At 36.0% G+C, this 23,066-nt stretch overlaps 1 long non-coding RNA gene across 1 annotated transcript in view; it reads left to right on the top strand.

Annotated features, from left to right (window-relative positions):
* LOC130835524 (uncharacterized) overlaps window positions 1-16,311 on the top strand; it is a 35,832-nt gene extending 19,521 nt beyond the window's left edge. The window contains exon 5 of the long non-coding RNA XR_009048972.1: window positions 15,960-16,311. This is a non-coding gene — a long non-coding RNA (uncharacterized LOC130835524). The remainder of the gene's footprint in view (window positions 1-15,959) is intronic.
* The last annotated feature ends 6,755 nt before the right edge of the window (window positions 16,312-23,066 follow it).

The following is a 23,066-nucleotide window of genomic DNA, read 5'->3' as shown; positions in this document are numbered from 1 at the left end:
ACTTTGTACATGACAGCTCAGTGATCCATCTAACAAGCTGAATATGCATGTTTTTTAATGAGCTGACTCAGAGCACACATGGCAGTTTTCTGCCACATATGCTAATGATGGAAGGTGTCACAAGTCAGCCTAAACACAAGAGAGGAACTCATAGACTCCACCCCCCAATGATAGGTGGGTAAAAATACCTCTAGCTATGGGAGAATGGCATTTAGGCCCTGGGACTTCTGGTAGATCCTGAAATGCCTACAGAGTCCTCTAACCTGTGGTTAAATTAGATAATGTATGTGGAAGTACTAGATATCTAATACTTTCATTTTCTATTTTATTTTTAGAAAACCATCAGAAAATCATCATGCTGATAGTGCTTTAATTTTTTGAATTTCTGGATTATATTTCTCTTTAGAATTTTGAAGCTTGGATTAAATAGAGTGTAAAACACATGTCCACCCAGGCAGGAAATACTTTGAACTTTTTGAAAGGACATGGGTTTTAATAATGGAAGAAAATTTAGAAAATATTTTTGAAATCAGGATACAGAATTCTAAACTGGATAACTTTAGTATTTGAGCATCATACTGCAGATTTAAATGTCTGACCTCTAGTGGTTGCAACTACTCTTAGCAACTGCAAGAAAGATGCACTTCCTTCAGCACTTGTTCAGACAAGTGATTTAATTGACAAAATAACAAATACAGGATGTAGCAGGTGAAAATATTTTTGGTATAGTAACTAAAGTCCTAAAAATTGACTTTTAACTTGATATACCCAGTGCTAAACCTTTGAAAAAGTAAGAGTTTTATAATTACATAGAGAAAAAAATATTTTGACCATTCTCCAGCTAACTTGGACTCTAAAGTACTATTACATGAAATGTCTAGATTAGTGCTTGTTGACCCTAACTGCACATTAGAATGCCCTGAAGAGCTTTTAAAAATACTAACAGCCAGACCACCACCCCAGAAAATAAATAAATCAGTACTGTCCGGAGAAACAATAATAAACAGCCAGGATTGAGAACCACTGGTTCAGATGTTCTGACACAAAGTAAATTAATGTTGCTGTTCCTTTTAAGTTATTCAAAGAAATGCTTTCGGCTTCTAATTAATTTAGCATGTACAAATCGCTTGAAGAGATAAAATATTTAGAATCCAATACAAAGATGGTATTTTTTGCCATTAGTTCAAAATAAAACAATCGGATGAATTTTAGGATTGCTTTTGATTGAGATAGTGTTATATCACTACACACACAGTTGAAAAGGATGAAGGTGAGATGGATCATGTTTGGGATTTGTCTATAGACTGGAAGTCACCCAAACCATCAAATCTAAAGCGGAGAAGAAAATAAAAGGCTGAATAGGAAAATTCATCCTGGGTCTGTTCTCAGAGACCAGCAGTTACATTCTTTCCTTCCCTTTCGAATTGTTCATCCTTCTAATGTCCCCCACTGTCTGATGTAGCCTGAAATTCTACTGTATGAACGTCTTTTTTTTTAAACAATTTTTTTCCTGTTACGGTACAACTTCTCTGAGAAGCAAGAATAAAACTTTAATCGATCAGCGGTTTATTTCTTACGGTAATAATGAGTTTGTGATAGTTCTGCTTGAGTTCAGATTCTAAGAAAAATTAGGAGAAACGGTAAGTAAACTTATGACCGGCACCGTATTGATCCCTTAGCAAAGATTATTTTTTTTCTTTCTTTTCTTCTATTCCTCTCCATAACCTTTGCATTGGATCCTTCTTCTGTCTCAGAAACTTATACATTACTATTAAAATTTAAAGGGAGTTTGGATGTTAATAAAAGTAAAAAGACAGAGTGAAGAAATTAAAAACTTAAAGATGAGACAAGAGACCGACCGTGCTATATATGTACAGCCGGAAGGTCAGATGGCCTGGGTTGAACCCTTGATTATCTAGTCTACAGTAGTGAGATCACTGGGAAAACTACCCAGCATCTCTGGGCCTCAATTTCCTTAGCTGACTCATCAGCTAATAATAGCTTCCCTTCCAACCCCTCAGAGATGTTTTAGGAGTTATTTTTAAAGTAGGAGAGAGTGTTAAAGTAAATGTCCAAATAGAGTAAATTCTGTATCTTTTTGAGGTCGATGGAAGTGAATAATAGTCTAAATTGCCAATTCTGTTTTTATGTAGAGTGAGACCTTCAAAAGGCAGTAAGAGATACCTGTTTTTCAGTCTTGACAGGCATGGTGATTGACCTCAAGGAACTATCCTGCAGTAGCACCAAAAATTTCAGTGAAAACGCCCAGAGTTATTTTTGTTGAAGTGGAGGGTGTGTATTGTACAGTTTTTATCCTGTAGAGCAGGTGAAGGAAGATGTAGAGATGGAGGATTACGACACTTCTAGGGGGAGGAAAATACACAGAAGCAATACTCAACCTACTCAGATAATCAACTCTGGGGAGATACAGGGAGAGAGTGAGGGCCCAGATGTTGAGGAGAAAGGGCAGAAAATGGACAAAAGATGAAGTACTTGCTCAATAAGTTCACTGTTAGGGTTGCATGGTTAGGTCCTGATGACGGTGAGATGCTAAACTGACACGTTTTCAAAATGCAATGTATCCAAATTAAAAAGAAGAAAATATATGTATTCACATAGAGAAATATTATTCAATAATGTATCAGGTCGATATATAATAACTTTACATACTTGTAAATAAATATAAATTGTTTTAAAAATACCCTTTTAGTATTTTGTCTAAAAAGTTGCAAGATATTTTTTGTTGATGCATGGTATGGTTTTTGATGTTTTATTTTTGGCTGCCAGGAGACATAGATAGTTGACACTAACTTAAAAGCAAGAAGTACCTGACAGGGTTTCTATTCTGCTGATGTGCCCTGAAAAAGCAACGATGCTTTGTATCCCTTTTTAACATGTAAAACACACAGTTGAGAAAGGAGTTTCTGATTATTTTGCATGATGACTTCGAGGGTAAAGCTTCATATAACCTTATTATGACGTTGCCTTACATTGTGGCTTAGGTATTCTGTTTAAGTTCTTTGCAGGACTTATCTATATGCCACAGTGTCATATCAAGAGAAAACGAATCCTAGGAGTGTGTCAAGATCACTGTTGCTATTTCTGTTGGGGATCATGTTACCATAGTAATATATTCCCTGTGGCTTATAAAAGACTTATTTTCCTTAAGTGCTATTTTTATTTTATTCAAAATGAAATAGAGATAAAATTATAAAAAAAAAGATCTTTCTTTAGCTCTCAGCTTTAATGGTAATTTCAGATAAAAAGGATAAAGGTAATCAATGCATGTCTCTTTTTAGCAACTTCCTTTTACCGTGTGTTGGCTCCTCAGGCCGGCAGCATCATTACAAGATTATGTGAATGAAAACTAGGGCCCATGTATATTTTGTTTTCCTTTTTAATTTGTGGTTTCCTGAGACCGGGCAGGATCGATTCCACTACTCAAATTTGATCTAGAGGTCAAGACTGATGACTCCACACATGCACAAAGAGGGTATAAAGACATTTATTACTTACATAATGAGGCTGTCTCTGAAAAGCAGGGCAGGGCTCCCAAGAAGGTTCAAAAGTGATTTGAGAGAATAGGAAGGGGAAGCCGACTCTGACTTTTGCTGGCGTTAGGGTTTGGGGCCAGGGTAATTCGTCTCACATCGGGCCCTGGGTTTGCATGGTATTTGAATTTCCCACCAGCACCAAGGGAGAGAGAGAGAAACAGAGAGAGAGGGAGAGAGAGAGGGGAAGCCCTTGAGAGCACTTGTGGGCTTTCTTATTAGCTTGTCTAGATGCAGGGCAGGGCCAGGCTTGAAAGCGCTTAGCAGTCAAACATCAAAATGGAGCCAGACTATTTATAATCTTTTTATTGCATCTTTATATCTAAGCAGACAGTAAAGACAGAAGTAGAAATTATGTGTGTGTGCATAAATGTATACCTACAGGAATACAAATATCAGTAAAAGATGGTGGCAGTTTACCTGTATTATTGGGATGGTTACCATGAAAACCCCCTAGGGTAACTCCCTGTACCAACAGCGAAGACAGGAGAGGTGTAGCCTGATTTGAAGCAGTGCCCCCCACTTTCCTACTCCTACTTTCCTCATCCTTTCTTTTTCTTCCTGGAATTGGTAGATTGAAGATAACGATATTTGTGAAGCAATTCTCTGCACAGGGAAGATTAAGACTCCTCCCTTGTTCTGTTTTATTATTGTTTTCTTTTTTTTTTAAACTCACCCCACATGACATTCCTTTTATTCTTCTAGAAACTCAATTAATTGCTAATGTATGTGTGTGGGTGGCAGGAAAAATGTACAATGTTTTGTTTTGTATGTGTGCACATCATGAATTTACACAAATCGCGCTTTTCTGTGGATATGTATATTTTTAGCTCAATGCCATGTTTTAAAATCCATCCATGTAACTATATATAGATTTAGTTTGTGACTTCTGACAGACATGTGACATTCACTCTCATGCTTGCAGAACATCACAGGTAGCCATTCCTGTAGTGACAGACAGCTCACAGAAGTCCCATCTTTAGCCCGCGCTCTTTTTATAATGTCTTAGGCTACCATTCGGTCCCCAAACGCTCACTTGAAAGTAAAGATGTTTTCTTCTCCAAGGATCTGTCAGTGTGTGTGTGTATGTGTGTTTGTATTTGTGTGTACAGGGTGTGTGTGTGTGTGTGTGTGTGTGTGTGTGTGTGTGTGTGTGCGGGGGGAGGGGTGTGAGAGAGAGAGATTCTGGCATCTTTCACCCTCTCTCTTGTTTCTGTGGCATCTGCAAGTTGCGTTCAGGCAAGACACCCACCAGGCTGTTTGTTTACCATTTTTGCTCCTCAAAGAACTTTCAAACACTTGACTTCATTTAATTCTCATAATTCCATAAGTCAAGTGCTATGATTAACTCCACTTTATTGCTAAGGCAACTAGCTCTTCACAAAGGTAAGTTACAATGAGACCTAAATGATGGATTATGAAGTAACACTTGAAGTCTTTGCACACTGCTTTAGATGAGCCAGAATAAGCCACTACCAACCACATTGTGATAAATGGGTTGCCGTAAACTTTTTATTAGATCCCTGGTGCTTAGTAACACCCAGAACAAATTCTACAAGGAGATGAAATACTCTAAATTATTACAGAATGTAAATTCATTCTTAAATTTCCTGAATTTGACTTGATATAAATGTCATGCCTATCATACTACAACATAGTATGATCTAAGCGTGATTTAAAAATTATAGCTCTAAGATATTAGCCAACCACAGGGTCGCATCAGGTTCTGAGCAACCCTAATCAGATCTCATATGTTTATACAGGAAGCTCTAAAATATAGCATTTAATCAGCATTAGGTGCCACTCTGTATAATTCCTCAAGGCTGGTCATGTGGATAGGACTTAAGATGCTGGCTTAGGAATCTGGAAACTTGGATTCCTGAGTTGCTTCCATCTGTAACTTGCTGTGTAACCTTGTGAATATAATTTCATTTCACAAAACCTCAGATGAAATTAGAGTGCTGGCGATGATTTGAACGATTCCCTCCAACTTGAAATTCTACAGCTACGGTACATTGTTAATTTAGGTGAGATAACTCAAATATTCCTCTGAATAAGGAATTCACGGCAGTAATTTATGTCTTCATATGTATCGGTACAAGTCAGAAGTGCGAATGCTTCTCTATGGTTTTGACAAATCATGTTTATAGATGTCAGTGTCTTTACGGAAGCTGCAGGTGAAGAAGCATCCTCTGCTCCTTTGTATGTGCCTGAGATTCCTTTCACTTGTGGCATCCCCAAATTTAAGCCCTGAGTTCCCATCAGATCACCTACTATGGACAAAAGAGACCAGGACTGAGATGCTCAAAGCATGTAGGGTATAATGAAAGATCTCTGAGAGTTTGTTTCTAGCAGTAAAGAATGGGTGGTGCTCTTCTGTAACACTCGAGCAGCTATTACATGAATTCTCCTGGCTGTGTGACATTGGCAACTTTTTAATCTTTTAACCCTCAGTTTCATCATCTTTACACATGTATGTATATTATTTGAATATATTTAAAATGAGCAGTTTTAAAAGATCTGCAGGGTCTGAATCACTTTTTTGTTGCTTTTGTTTCATATTTAGTATTATTACTTTTTTTTAAAGCTCTTTATTGGAATATAATTGCTTTACACTATTGTGCCAGTTTTTGCTGTACAACAAAGTGAATCAGCTGTATTTATACACATATCCCCTCCCTCCTGCGACTCCCTCCCACCCTCCACATCCCAGCCCTCTAAGTCATCACCCATCAAGTTGATCTCCCTATGTTATGCAGCAACTTCCCACTAGCTATTTTACATCTGGTAGTTTATATATGCCAATGCTACTCTCTCACTTCGTCCCAGCTTTGCCTGCGCCCCCCCCACACCCCATGTCCTCAAGTCCGTTCTCTACATCTGCATCTTTATTTTTGCCCTGTCACTGGGTTCATCAGTGCCATTTTTTTAGATTCCATGTATATGAGTTAGCATATAGTATTTGTTTTTCTCTTTCCGGCTTACTTTGCTCTGTATGACAGTCTCTAGGTCCATCCACCTCACTACAAATAACTCAGTTTCATTCTTTTTTATGGCTGAGTAATATTCCATTGTGTATATGTGCCACATCTTCTTTATCCATTCATCTGTTGATGGGCATTTAGGTTGCTTCCATGTCCTGGCTATTGGAAATAGTGCTGCAATGAACATTGTGGTACGTGTTTCTTTTTGGATTATGGTTTTCTCAGGGTAGATGCCCAGTAGTGGGATTGCTGGGTCATATGGTAGTTCCATTTTTAGTTTTTAAGGAACCTTCTTACTGTTTTCCATAGTGGCTGTACCAAGCTACATTCCCACCAGCAGTGCAGGAGGGTTCCCTTTTCTCTGCACCCTCTCCAGCATTTATTTTTTCTAGATTTGTTGATGATGGCCAATCTGATTGGTGTGAGGTGATACCTCATTGTGGCTTTGACTTGCATTTCTCTAATGGTTAGTGATGTTGAGCATCTTTTCATGTGTTTGTTAGCCATCTGCATGTCTTCTTTGGAGAAATGTCTATTTAGGTCTTCCACCCATTTGTGGATTGGGTTATTTGCCTTTTTGGTATTAAGCTGCATGAGCTGCTTGTCTATTTTGGAAATTAATCCTTTGTCAGTCTACAGTAATCAAGACAGTATGGTACTGGGACAAAAACAGAAATATAGATCAATGGAACAGAACAGAGATCCCAGAGATAAACCCACGCACATATGGGCAGCTTGTCTTTGACAAAGGAGGCACGAATATACAATGGAAAAAAGACAGCCTCTTCAATAAGTGGTGCTGGGAAAATTGAACAGCTACATGGAAAAGAATGAAATTAGAACACTTCCTAACACTATACACAAAAATAAACTCCAAATGGATTAAATACCTACATGTAAGGCCAGACACTATAAAACTCTTAGAGGAAAACATAGGTAGAACACTCTATGACATATATCAAAGCAAGATCCTTTTTGACCCACCTTCTAGAATAATGGAAATAAAATCAAGAATGAACAATTGGGACCTAATGAAACTTAAAAGCCTTTGCACAGCAAAAGCAACCATAAACAAGACAAGAAGTATTAGTACTTCTTCAAGGGAATTTCATGGTACTGATAAACAGAGAGAATGGAAAACTCTTTAAATACCACTGCAGGAAACTTATGCTTCACCTGACTTTGTTCCCATTGCCAAACATCTCCCCACTGGGAAGAATTACCTTTGGCCATTTCCCCTGAGCTGGGAGCCAGGCTGTGATTGTTCCCTGCCTATGATACAGACAAGCATGCACCAGTGTACAAACTCACACTCAAATACATGTTCCAAAGTCAAGCTCACCTTGAAGTCATTCTGGGACCACTCTCTTTTTGATTGGAGTTCACAATTCCCCCCGCTACCCCCACAAGCAAAGTGTTTAGGACCTGGACACATCACATTGTGTCTCTTCTGTGAAAATTCCCTCAGAGATGTCCTCAGCTTCTTGACAGGGAGTGAAAGGTTGGAAATAAATACATTGCTATTGTAATAACCTGTGTTCAAAGAGTTAGAACTGTGACAATTGCCGTTATTTCTCCACTTGACTCAGGGCAAGAAAGCCTTCTTATACGAGGAAAAAGCCATCATTTATCCTGAGAACGAGCAGCCTGAGTGGGTGAGAGGATGCAGGACAAGAGCAGAGAGGAGTAGACAAAGCGCATCTGTGCCGCTGTTTGTTCTCTTCCAACCAGCCAATAACCAATTCTCTTCAATAGCTGAAATCATCCTGCGCAGGGTATGGCAAAAATATAACCATGGTTTTATTTTAGAGTCAGGCAAAGGCTGTGTATCAAAAATTTCATGCCAGAAATCTTAAAAACACGGCACTTCAAAAATGCAAACAAAAGCATCATTTGTTAACTTTGCCCTCAGATCAGATGTATACAATAACCCTTTGTAAGACATCATGTCATGACAATAGACTCTCCTTCAACTCTATGTTGAGGCACTTGTTTCTCTCTCTCTTTTATTTTTTTTGCACACAAAGCTCATTTTGGCTTCTGTAGCTTTTGATTTTTCATCTGCTGCTTTTATATGCCTCACTTACCCAATAATCCAATGATAGAAATCTTTAGCAGCGTCTACAATTATTATTGTTGGCGATGACATGAATCCACGAAACAGCATGGACGCTCAGGAAAGACAGAACAAATGTGGAAAGTGAGAGTAGGCATAGCTCATTAAAACTCCTCTGCTTTTATTACTGGAAAATGCAGTAATTCGTATGCACCTTTAATGAAAAATGCACTAAACGTCACACCATACTCCATTTTTTATCACATAGATCACTTCTGGGGCTAATTTCTGTGTGCATTTCTCTAGACTTACAGGGTGACTCTACATGTCTATGTTCTCTAGAGGCAGAAAGCAAAGGAAAAAAATCTTTCTTTTTTGTTTGTGTTTATAAAGCGGTTGTCTGACAGGCTCTCCATTGTGAGAGGAAACAATTACCATGATGGTGATTAAATGTGTAAAGGACAATAGCTTATTAATCATAATTTCCTCATAATTTTATTTTTAGTATAGTATTAATATGTAAATGCAAACAATGTAACTCCAGCTAATGGAAGCATTGGGACTTGTGAATAAGAAGGAACACTTTGTCCTTCATTTACCATGACTGCAAGAACCAGCCCAAATACAGTTTTCTGAACATCGCTTTGGGTTCTTAATGGAACTAAAAGTCTATTCTGCCTTTCTTTTCTCTTACTGTCAAAGATGATGATAGAATCAGAAAAGCATGGGGTTGGGGGTTAAAAATACCCCAGTTCAAATCTCAGCTCCACCACCTTTTAGCTAAGAATCACATGGAGTGATCATAAAAACTCTGTGATCATCAATTTTGAATATCATGGGATTGGGCTTTATCGCATCTAATCTTGTGAAAATTCTGAGATAAAGTGTTTATCCCAAGAAGTATTAATTTTGCTTCTGTCTTTTTTCTCCTCCCCTCTCTCCCTCCTCCCCCTCCTTCTCCAGCTCCTCTTCCTTCTTTCTTCTTCTTCTCTTTGAAGTGAGGTGCATATGTTAAAATCCATCTTATTCTCCAAACATGGCATTTGACACAGGGCAAAGTGCTTAACTTTTTTCAGTTTCTTCTTCCTTCACCTACAAAACTTATTGATTAACAACCTGTATGAGTTACATTAAATGAAATATGTGTGGAAGTCTTCAAGTGTTAGAAGTAAGTGTTCAAAAATAGATGTTTGCTTTCCTTCATTGCTCTGTTAAAATTTCTGTAAAAATTGTGATTTTAGAAAACCATTGAGTTTATATGCATTTTACCATTGCTACTTCTTTGACTTCTTGTTAGAGGAAACTGGGGTGGTTAGTAAACTTGGCAGGGTGAAGGAACATTTCAAACTTTATTATAAAATATATCCGAATATGCTAAACACCGTTCTAGGCACTAGAAATAGGAGTTAACCAGATGGACGAAGCCCTTGCTTTATGGAGAGGTGTTTTAGAGAGGAAGAGGGAGAAAATACACAGAGAAGCAACAGATAAACAAATTAATGGCTAGGAAAAAGTTGAGAGAGTTTAGTGATTTTTGAAAACTATCATAAATATTGAGAGCGAGAAAATAACCACTTACAAAAATTCCACTGGATTTCCACCTTTTAAATAAGCTTATGTCGCTGTCTTAACCAGTCTCTCTCTTTTTTTCCTTTCCTTGCTCTCAGCAACAATTTTTTTTTATATTCTTTTATTTTTTTTATTTTTTTTATTTTTTGGGGGGTACACCAGGTTCAATCATCTGTTTTTATACACATATCCCCGTATTCCCTCCCTTCCTTGACTCCCCCCCCCTCGAGTCCCCCCCACCCTCCCTGCCCCAGTCCTCTAAGGCATCTTCCATCCTCGAATTTTTAAGGTACCAAAAATGCTGATTTCAGTTAATGCTTTCACTCAACAAATGAATACATCTATTACTATTTAGCACTCCTGGTTAGAGTCTTTAAAAAATTGTTTTTAATTAAAAATGTTTTTAATTGAAGTATAGTTAGTTTAGTTAATACAATGTCATGCTAGTTTCAAGTGTATGACAAAGTGATTCAGTTATACATATAGACACTTAATCTCTAATAAAATGCCTGTTCACCTGGGCTAAGCTTCTCTCAGAAATGCAATTAATCAAAGATGAGGCTGATTTTTTCCAGAAGGTATGGTAACGTGAGTAATGTTTCCACTCTCTTCCCAAATCCACCAGGAACTTGGAAAATCAATCATTTGAGGAAATCTTGCAAATCACTGGAACCACCCAATTTTCTCTCCTGTTTTCATACTTAACTTCCTTTCATATGTTTCTTCCCACTCATCTCTTCTCTCCCCTGATTTCTTCCTCAAACGCTTTTATTTTAAATTCTGGAACAATTATTTCTTATTTCCTGGTCCATAATGAGTTTTAAATCACCTACTACTTTAACAATAATTTCCACTAATTTTTGCTTCCTGAATCCTTGGTTCTCACCCGAGGAAACCACCTCCTTGTGTAGCCTGTCCTGTGGGTGTGAGTCACTCTCCTCATCCTATGTATCTTGAGAGCAAGAAGTTGGGAGCATAAATCCTTTTCAATTTTTAGTGCACCTTTCAGAATACTGCTCTTCTACCCTGTGCATCTCATAGTAACTTGCTCTACCCATTCTATTCTTCATTCTTGTTCCCAGAGAAATTCTATCTTTGTGTTACTTGATCCCTTGAAGCTCTTGACAGTGACTTTCCACTATCTTTGTGGCTACGGCTTTTAGGTTGCCTGCTTATTTCTCTTCATTCTGTCCATCCCCTGAACTGTTCATCTGCCCAGGCCAGAGATGTAAGCATGCTTCTGGAAATCTCCATCTTTCTCACCACCGGCTTGGGTTGGTCTTTAAAAACAAAAACAACAATAACAACAAAAATAAAAACAAAAACAAAAAACTAGGGTAAGCATAGGTTTTGTTAGCATATACATTGTTTTAGTTCTGTAAATTTCAGAATCTGATCTAAGCACAAATGGATAGCATCTGTGATCCTTTTACTTTCTTTGTTTAGTAACTTAGGTTTCATTGCAACATGTAAAATGAGATCTGGCAGTAATAATAACTGTGGGTGTTAGAATAATAAATATGCCTGGTGACGTAGACACGTGTGCACCCCGGGAAAGACCAGCTGGTTGTCTTCCAGGAGCTCTCTCAACCTGGCCTCCTTGTAATTAATTTGTCATAATTCAGTGTCTGGCTCTTTGCCTACAGGTTCTGAAATCTAACTTTGTCAGCACCTGTAGCGTGGTCCCATCTCTCACAGACTCAACGTAACGTAAGTTCACGAGTTTGCTTTCTATAATCAAGGTGCCCACTTCTTACTTCCATGGCTGTCACATATAAACCGGAACACAGGATTCAATGTTGGCAGTGCATTTGCTCCATGAAGAAAGCCACAATGGGGGACCTCATTAGGATCGGAAAGTCAAATTTGGGGCATGGTATCAGAGGCATCTAGCTAACATACCTTCTTTTATTTATCTCCAAGCTGGAGCACCTTTACCTCTGGGGCCCGAATAATCCAAATCCGTGGGCTAAGCTTCCCTGTTTTCTGGGGTGGTATGTGACGGGGAAGTGCCCAGACTGGCTGCTCTGTCGCTCCTTTCTCTTCTCCATGGCGTTTCTCCAGATTGCCTGTTACACCCACTCTGACAGACACTTTTTCTTTGTTTTGCCACGTTAATGCATTAGACCAGGTTGCAGTGAAGTCTTTTTGGCCTGTGGCTCATTCTGCTTCCTTGGGTGATTTGCATAGTTTTTCTTTGATCTCAGTTATACGAGAGGAAACTTATATACCACTTAATCCTCAATTCTTTGGGATTCCTTAGTGTTATCCCCATGTAATGAAAAGAAAATCATGCACACAGAGTTTTTTTTAATGCTTGATAAAATGCTTTTCATTTCTTTTTCCATTTTTTTAAATCATAATGATAACTTGAGCTCCTTGGTCCAGAGTAAGTTTTTTCTTATTTTACAAATGATCCAGTAAAGACATTATGATAAAGCTGGAAATTGAACTCCTTGCTTCCCAGTCCTATAGCCACAGCAGAGGATTCTGGCCAGCTGATTAGAGTGGGGGCTGGTTTCGGCTATTTTCTTCATTAAACATGACGATCACCAAATCCCCACTCAGTGTAGTGCCGTGTTGTTATGTACGCGTGTATATATGTGTGTGTGCGTACATACATACCTCTTTTTCCTCTTTAAATTGTCCTGGATAGAGACAACAAGAGCAAATGAAGGCCATGGAATGAGGCGTTGTCAGGAGCAGAGTTGTGGTTGTAAAGTGTGCTCGCTGCCATCTTCCTTCTCACTTTTTTCCCCTCATCCACTGTGGAATCTTAGTCTTCAGATATCACGGACCTAGTTTTCTGATGCAGCCACCCGTCCTTTTCTTTTCTTCTCAGTTTTTCAACTAACCAGTTAGTCTGGTTATAGCCTCATCTAAGGAAGTAATATGAACACAAATCCTTCCTTTTGTTCTATATAATACAATTAATGGAATCTCAGGTAAAATTTATAGCCGTACTTTCCATATTAGACAAAAACCCCATTACTAAGTATATGATAAAATTGCAAATATGAAAAATAATGATAAGTATTTTAATTCATTTCTCCACTCTTCATGTCTCATTATCAGTAAGATTATAATTAGATATTCATAAATGACACATATTGGTTACTTAGTCTATAGTAGCATCAAAAAACTATAGTGTATACACACATACAACCCAATAGAGTTTGAAACGTCCTTCTTAAAAAGGAAACATGGGAAGTTTGTGTTCAACTTATAGTATGGTGAGATGGATAATCATGCCAGGTTTAGGTGTAAGTACAAACATGTTATTAACTAACCACACTGAAATTTATAGTGACAAAAGTTACATAGATACTACCCAAGGTAATTAAAATGAGACCACGAGGTAGAATTTTAATAAGAATGGAGAATCCTATGCTTAAGTACATAATACACTTTATTCTTGGCTTTTATATATGCCAACTTCAAAACAATTTGAGCAGTTAAATGGCTTTATTAATCAAAGAGATTGGATCCTCAGAGATTGCATCATATTTAGCAAAATGTCTAAGGTAACAGGGGGCAGAAATTTAACTTTGTCCAGTTTTTAATGATGTAATTATAACATTGGTGAACTTTTTATGCATATGTGTATCACTAATTTTTGCCTTTTGAGAATCTTAAATGATAATTATAATTTCATTCATAATAACGTCATAAAGAATAAAATACCTGGGATTAAATTTAACAAAAGAAATACAAAACTTTGATAATCACAAAACGTTGTTGAAAGAATTTTTTAAAATCTAAATAATTGAGAAAACATTCTCTGTTCATGGATCAATGGATAAGATATTCTTAAAATTGTAATAATCCCTAAATGACTTACAGATTCAGTGACATCTCTATCAAAATCTCAACAAATTTCTTTGTAGAAATTGAAAACTTGATTCTAAAATTCATATGGATTTTCAAGAGACCCAGAATAGCCAAAACAATGCTCAAAAAAGAAGAATCAAGGAAGGGATTTCGAAACTACTATAAAGTAACAGTAATCAACATGGTGTGGTAACAGTATAAGGATAAACATATATCTCAGTGAAATAGAGTTGGGAGTCAAGAAATAAGCCCACGCATACATCTGTGGTCCACTGATTTTTGACAAGAGTACCATGACCTTTTGATGGGAAAAGAATAGTATTTTCAACAAAACATGCAGAGGTAACTGGTTAGCTTCTTACTAACCAGAATAAAGTTGGACCCCTATCTCACTGCATATTTAAAAATTTACTCCAAATGGATCAATGACCTAAATGTGAGAGCTAAAACTATAAAAATTTTACAAGAAAACATTCAGCTAAATATTCATGACGTTTCCACTAGATACTTAGATATAACACCAAAAGCATGTCACAAAAGAAAAATAGATAAATTGGACTCCATCAAAGTTAAAAATTTTTGTGCGTCTTAAGACACCATCAACAAAGTGAAAATATAACCCGTAGAGAGGTTGAAAATATTTGCAAGTCATATATATGATAATGGATTTGTATGTATAATATAACAAGAACTCTTGAGATTCAAAAATAAAAGACAAATAACCCAACTAAGAACAGGCAAAGAATCTGAATTGATATTTCTCTGAGGAAGTTATACAAATGGCCAAGAAGCACAGGGAGAGATGCTCAATACCATAAGTTATCAGGGAAATGCAAATCAAAACCACATAAGATACCACTTCACACCCACGAGGATGGCTAAAATGAAAAACTCGAGAGAAAGAATGCTGATGAGGAGGTGAAGAAATCAGAATGCTGATACACTGTTGGTGGGAACACAAATGGTACAGCCACTGTTGAAAATAGTCTTGGCAGTTGGTCAAACAATTACATGCAAAGTTACCGTATGACCTAAGAATTCCACTCCTAGATATCTGCTTAAAAGAAATGAAAACATATGTCTACACAAACCTTATATACAAAAGTTTATAGTAGCATTATTTATAATAACCAAAAGGTGGAAACAACTCAATGCTCATCAACAAACAAATGGATAAAACCAAAATGTATATGTATACAATGGAATGTTACTTAGCCATACAAAGCAATGAAGTACTGATGCATGTTACAGCATGGATAAGCCTTGAAAACATTATACCAACTGAAAGAAGCCAGTCACAAAACACCAAGTGCATGATCAAATTCATATGAAATTCCAGAGTAGGAAATCTATAGTGACAGAAAGGAAATTAGTGTTTGCTTAGGGCTAGAGAGGAGTGGGTGGGAAGATAGGTCAGTGATAGCTAAAAGGTACAGTTTCTTTTTGAGGTAATGAAAATTTTCTCAAATTGACTGTGGTGATGATAGCACACGTCTGTGAATATACTAAAAACCATTGAATTTTACACTTTAAATGAATGAATTATATGGTATGTAGATTATATCTTAATAAAACTATTAAAAGAGATAATTACTCTTCAGATGGTTAAGAATAGCCTTAAAATGTATTATGAGTGAATATAAAACATATTCAGCTTCTTAAAAGATAAACTATAAAACTAATTAGAATTGCATTGACTTATTTGGCTTCAGAAAACTTGAGGAAAAAATGACCCATTTATAATGACCCATTCATCACTTGCAGATTGGAAGTTAGGCTATTTAAAACCATTAAGCGAAATCCTAAAAAAAAAAAATCATTTTTCTCAGAATTGAAAGGACTCACTTCTCTTTAATTCTGTGGTGCAAATGTGATGATTTCCACATCTCTTTCCATCTCTACTTCAAGAGAATTTTGTTATGACAAACTCCTACATGAAATTCTTTAATGACTTTCAATTGTGTCCAGGATAAAAACCAACCTCTGAATAACTATTACTCATCTTTCGGAACTGACGTAGACAACTCTCGTTCTTTTTCCTCGTACTGGGCTGGGTGACCCACCGCCCCCAGATGCGCCCAGGGACATCATCACGCTTATCAGACTGAATTGTTATTTCCAGAAGATTAACTGTTTCTTAGATCAGTGACTCTTTGGTATATTATTTTATTCTCAGCATGTGTAACAATGCCTGTCACAAAATGTGTGCCTAATCAATGTTTGTGAATGAAGGAATAATTGTTGCAAAAGGCAATTTACTAGGTGACTGGATAAAAACATGAAGATGCTATTTGATCAGCGTATCACCAATTAAATAATTTTTTCTAGGCATGAAATTAAAAACTGTGTCTTTTCTGTATTTCTTATTACATTTCTACCACAAAGAAAACTAAAATACATACCTCATTTAACAAAATAGTGTCTTTTCACATGGCTTGCTGGATGATGAGAAAGAAATCCCATCTATAAACCCTGACTGCTAAGCACCAGCTGTCTGGAGAACAATACTATTTCTAATGTCTTACAATGTGAAACATAAGTGAGATCTTCCAGACTTGATTTTGTGAGCTCCCCTAGAAAGCTTACTTCATCTTTTTATCCCTGTTGTCTGCCACAGGGCTGAATCTCTAATGGTACAGGTGCAGAAGGGAATAGGAAATGATAGAAAGTAAAAGAAAAATTAAAGATCTACATCACCTTATGAATTGAGTTACAATTTCCAACTTTGTGCTTTGTAAAGTGGCAACTTTGAATTTTATTGGAGAAGAATTCCAATTGTTTCCATTGCTGAAGCAATTCAGTTACTTGCCATATTTCCATTAGAGAATCAAAATATTAGGGTGTTATATGTCATGATTTAGCCAAAATTCTAGTCCATATTTTTTATTTTAGTCATCATTTTTCTTTCTAATGTAAGCCTGAGAAATGATTTTAATTAACATGGGATTTTTATGCCACACTTTATCATCTAATTATTATTTTTGTGTGTGCACTAAATTGCTTTGTTAAATGAGTCATGTATTTCTCATGTGCTTTTAATTTCATCATTCTAGTTTTACTGAGTTTACTTTGAGGAATTATATTACTTTCTTTATACCCAAATTATTCTTTTTTGTCATTGTTGTTGTGAATTGTTAAAGCCAAAAAAGCAGCATTTTAAACAAATGATTGGTAATTTTAATGGTAAATACACACTAGATTCAAATTTAGTGATTGTTCTCAGAAAATAGAGGGTTAGATCACATTTCAGCAATCCCAGACTTTTTCAAACAGCAACTGGACTTCATGAATGGATGCATTTGAAAATTTTTGGTGTTTCTGGTTTTTGGTCTCATCACAGCAGTTTTTCTCATTCTATATTGCTTTTCCATGTGATTCAGGAAGTTGGAAGAAATGCAATGGAATTGAAATAGAGTTTTTTCTCAAACTTCAGAAAAGTCTGGCTATAATTTCTGAGTAACTAAGTCAGTTGTTATGTCATAAGAATGATTTTCTTTTTGTCGCCCCAGTGTCACTTCTACCTGTACATTTATCTGTCCACAATCCTTGTCTTCATTTCCTCTCTATGTATGTGTTCTCACTCCTGAAGATGACTTTTCTTCCATAAAATCTGTATACTGCTAAAGTACTTGGAAAAAATAGAAAAAAATAATATTGTTAAATAAAAATATAATGTAAAACATAACAGCATAAAGATTTTAGAAAAAAGCTGGAGAAGATCTTCATGATCTAGGCCTGGACAAAGTCTTCTTAGAATTGTCATAAAACATAAGGCTGGAAAATTAGACTTAATCAAAATTTAAAAATTTTGTTCTGCAAAAAACCCTGTTAAGAGGATAAAAAGATGTTACAAATTGGGAGAAAATATTTGCAAAGCACATATCTGACAAAAGAATGGAATCTAGACTATAAAAAGACCTCTCAAAAAACTCAGCATTTAAAAAAAAGACGTAAAGAATGTAATTAGAAAATGTAGAAAAGACAAATACAGAAATTTCACCAAGATGACGTGCAGAAGACAAGTAGGCACAAGAAAAGTTGTTCAACACATTAGCCATCAGGGGAATGCAAACTGAAACCACAATGAGATATCATTGCACAACTATCAGAACAGATAAAATAAAAATTGGTGACAATACCAAATACTGGCAAAAATGCAGAGAAACTGACTCACTCTTACATTGCTGGTGAGTATAAAAAATGGTACTACCACACTAGGATACGATGGCTCTTTCTCATAAAACTAAGCATGCAACTACCATACTACCCAGCAATTACAGTCCTGGTCACACCATATCTGTTCATGAATGTTCATTGTAGCTTTATTTGTAATAGATAAAAACTGGAAACATCCCAGATGTCCTTCAATGGGTGAAATGCTAAACAAATCACAGTACGTCCACACCACAGAGTAAGACTCAGCAATAGAAAAGGAACAAACTGCTAATAGTGTAACACCTTGGATAAATCTTCAGAAAATTATGTTCAGTGAAAACCACTAATCCCCAAAGGTTGCATCTCAAATGATTCAACATATATAACAACCTTGAAATGACACAATTATAAAACGGGAAACCAAGTTAGATCGTCAGGGGTTTGGAATTGGGAAGGGGGGTTAGGAAATGGATGTGGTTAAACAAAAGGCAATACCAGGTATCCTTGTAGCCATGGAAATGTTCTGTATCTTGGCTATGGCTGTGGAGACACAAACCTATACATGTGATAAAATCGTACAGAACTACACACATGAACCCACCTACACAAGTACAACCGCAGAAATCTGAATAAGATTGGTGGATTATATCTATTCAATATTATGCAATATTGTGCAATATTTGCAATATTATGCAAGATTTGAAAGATGTTTTTGTTGAGGAGAAAATGGATAAATAGTATGTGAAATTTGTCTGTATTATTTCTTACCACTGCATATGAATTTATAATGACCTAATATTTTTTTAAGTTTAATTAAAAATAAAACAGAAGAAATAACCATTCACTGAATATTTTATGGTGTCTTTATTTTTTTCCGCATTTCTACTTCCCTACTTATTTCGTACTTAGAACTTTAGAAAGATGATTTAGCATTGTTCAGTATTTTAGAGATTAATGGGATGTTTTCATCCAGAAACTTCAAATATCAGCAGATGAAGTCTGAATGAGTGAAATACCCAATTTGTAGTTGCCTCGCAGCAGTGATGAAAAATACCAACTTCCTACCTTCTTCCAGGCCACAGGGCATTTTGCATTGTGAATGCTGAAGCAACATGGTGAGTTGTTTCCTGGGAGTAAATTAAACTCTCTAAGTGCATTGATGGCCTGAAAGGAAGTCAATGCAGATAAACTCTTACTCTTTGAGTGGGGAAGCCTGGATCATTATCTGCAGGCTCAGGAAAAGATAATCTTTAAGGAAAAATTTGGTAAAAAAATTGGACCTAAAGGAAACCATAAAAATGATAGATTAGAATTAATTAAAATCCTACATTAAGGAAATCTTTTTTAAAGTAACAAATTTTTAGTCCAATTATGATCCGAGCTTGGAAGAACAGTATTTGCAAATGTTGGGGAAAGAGAAATACTAAGTCTTAAATAGGGAAAAGAAGTCCAGCATGGCTGAAGCTTAGTGTGTATGAAAGTATGATGCTGAGAAAAGATGCTGGTACCATCAAGTGGGGCCACTTTATGAAGGTCCTGCTGGGGAATCTGCATTTAAACACAAGGGACATAGAAAGCTCTGCAAAACGTGAACAGAGAGAGAAAGAACTGAGCATATTTGCCTGTCAAAATACCTCGTCATCATATCTCAAGTACTCCTCAAAATCTCACGCTTGACCCAATAAGTAGCTCTTCTGAAGAGCTTTTAGAATAGCCTATGAATGTATTTCAATAGGTAAAACAACTAGTGAAGGACTTTCTTTGAATGGATTCAAATGTCTCTGCTATATTAAATGCCTCTAGAAAAGGCTTCCACGATACCCTGTTTGATGAAAAACAAGTCACTGTTATAAGTATAGTATAATCCCATACTTGATAAAAACAATAAAACCCCACAACCTACACATATTCATATATTAATATATTTGCAAAGGCAAGGAAAAACATGAAAAACAGAAAAGTATTAGCCGTGATTCCATTAGGAAATTGGTAATCAAGGAGAGACGACAAATTTTAGTCCAGCCACATTGATGTTTTCTGAGTACTTGAATGTATAAGCTTTAGCCATGAAATTCAACTGAAGGAAATATATGAACTGAGTGAAACAAATAGCACCACTGTCCCAGAAAAATGTACTGCAAGTTACAAATGCAAGCCACGTAGGTATCTCTGAATCTTCTGGTAGCTCCATTAAAAAATTAAAAGAAACATGAAACTAATTTAATTAGTATATGTTAACCCATTGCATCCAAAATATTCTCATTTCAACATGTAACCAATATACATATTAATATTTTACATTGTTTTCATACTAAGTCTTTGAAACATGGTGTGTGTTTTATACTTACAACCACATTTCAAGTGCTTAGTATCCATATGTGAATAGTAGCTACCATATTGGACAGGGCAGCTCTAATGGAAACTGATGGTTTAGCTACTGGTGAATTTCTCTGGCAGTGAAGTGACAGCTTCCCTGTTAGTCAGCTCAGTGAAGAGCATGGTCATATTTAGTCCTGGTCCCATGGTCTCAACCTTGGTTCTGCTTCATATTTTCCAGCTCTATCATTTTTCAGTAAAGCAGGTTTAATATTAGTCAATACATTTTATTGTTACCAGTGTGCACATACAATTGTCACAAAATCTACAGGGTGAAGTGAAAGTACTGAACAGTGTATTTTTAGGAAACAGTAAGAAACCAGCTTTTAAAAAAAATCTGTGAACACAATTTTGTAGGGGGAAAATGGTGATATAATATTAACTCAAAATTTTGGCCATTGAAAATTTGAACAACTATAAATATTTTATACTGAAGGAGAGGGCAAAGGAGACAAAATTCCACAAAAATAAGAATTTGTTAGCCAAGACTCTTATGACCTGGTGTCTTATCAGAATATCTAGATGAAGAGTTTTTTCTTTAAGTTCCTGCTCAACAACTGAGTAGCTGGGTAAATTTGGGAAACTGGCATCAATGCCCTGAGCCTTAGTTTCTCCAGTTATATATGGAGCACTAATATTTAATATGGTTTTCAAATTTTAAAAGTCATGTGATAACACTATATAAACAAAATGTCTTGTGATATATTGTGGAATAATTAGAATAAAATTTTGAAGTTGATTTTAAGGAGACTGCCATCTATTTTAAATTTCTAAATTCTATGGTTACTGGAAGTTCTGAATTTTGGAGACTATAAGACAAGAAAAAATACAATAAAGCTAAATTGAAGAAATTGTCAAAATGGGGAAATATAGTCATAAACTTGGCTTTTTAAAAATTTGAGTCATTATAAAACCATCCATGTGTCATATTCACAAAGACACATGGATGGTTTTTGCTAGGCTGATTTTTTGGATTACTACCTGAACTGTTGAGAAGGATGGATGTCTAAATTGTAGAAGATTCTGCTGCAAACACAATGCACATATAACTGAGAATGAACGGATTTCAGTGCTTGATGTCTGGTCTTCAACATAAGGTTGTGGAACTGGACAATTATTCACTCAATTAAATCACAGAATTATTAAGAATTATTGAATAATGGAAGAGTGTATTTTTATGCCACCTATACTCCTTCCATATTAGCTGAAAAATTGACTGCTTCTTTGAGAATAAGGTAAGTTTACAACCATTAACTCTTCATCAAGTTTTTCTTTACACTCCGACAGCTACCCACGAAAGTTCATTGTTTGGGTTTGTGTGCTTGATGACTGAAATATGTCAAGTTGCTTTCCAGGTCAAGGCAAGAAAGCGAGTATGCTTTTGCAGTATTTTAATAGCCAGCCCGTAAATAAAATATCTAATTTAAGAAATTTTGATATACAAATATCCAACTTATCAAACAGTTACATTTTGAGCAGGATTATCACTTTGAAAAATAATTCATCATTTTACAAAATAATTCACCACTATTATTTCTTTTTTTACAGAGCTAGTTCCCTACTGAAGTTGATATAGATTTATTTACACAGATAATTTCAGGAATACATCTATCACAAACAGTGGGGTACATCTTTATAACATTCTTTCTTGTAAATGGGTTTTCTATCTATGGTAAGTGAAGTGCTATGAATTGAACCCAATTCTACTAAAGTTATACTGAATTTTCTAGACCCTCTTCCACCCAATCCTGGCAATAAATAAGTAAATAAATAAAGGTGAGCGACAAGGAGATCAAGCAGGCATGAAACAGGAAACATTATTTACACAGATCGAAGCGTACTGTTGAATCTCTCTGGTGTTTAGGAATTTCTGTTGATAGAAATACAAATAGAAATCAGAAGAAGCCTCAAATTACTCACTTAAAAAACCTCAAAACACATCATCCCTTTACTTTGCAATTCTGCTGTTGTTTTATGTTTTCCTATTCTTTCCCTACTGTTCCTCTTCATTCATGTTATCTAATATTACTACATATTTAGAATAATATCCAATTCTAAGATATCCAGTACAAGCAATACCCAATACTTTGCTTAAACTCATAAATGCCTCTGTCAGTGACAGCTGAAGGTTGTTAGAAACCATCATTTCTGTAACACTGAAAAGCAGGGTGTTACCTGCTCTAAGAAATCCCTCTATTACCACCATGTTCACCTGTAAAACTTCAGCACCCCAACCTCTGATATAAATAAGCTGCTGGGAAAAAGTTTTTGGTTGCTTTTATTGTTGTTGGTGTTATTGGAAGGAACAGATGAAATCTGAAGTTGAATTTCTGGTAAAATATATATCATGGTAAATATATATGAGCTTTACTGGTGAAGGGAAAACACACACACGCACAACAGAGGCAGCAAAAAAAAGGAATCATTGGAAAATACCACATGTATTGAGACTAGGACCACAATTCCCCTCCTGCTATATGTCTGACTTAAAACAACTCGAGTATTCCACTGTCTCCCAGGGCTTATTCTGAGTCCTAACATGTT

Source organism: Hippopotamus amphibius, chromosome 14 (genome assembly GCF_030028045.1).
Source record: "Hippopotamus amphibius kiboko isolate mHipAmp2 chromosome 14, mHipAmp2.hap2, whole genome shotgun sequence".
Taxonomy (NCBI): Eukaryota; Metazoa; Chordata; class Mammalia; order Artiodactyla; family Hippopotamidae; genus Hippopotamus; species Hippopotamus amphibius.
Note: the sequence above shows the minus strand (reverse complement) of the source record. Positions and strands in the feature narration are given on the sequence as shown.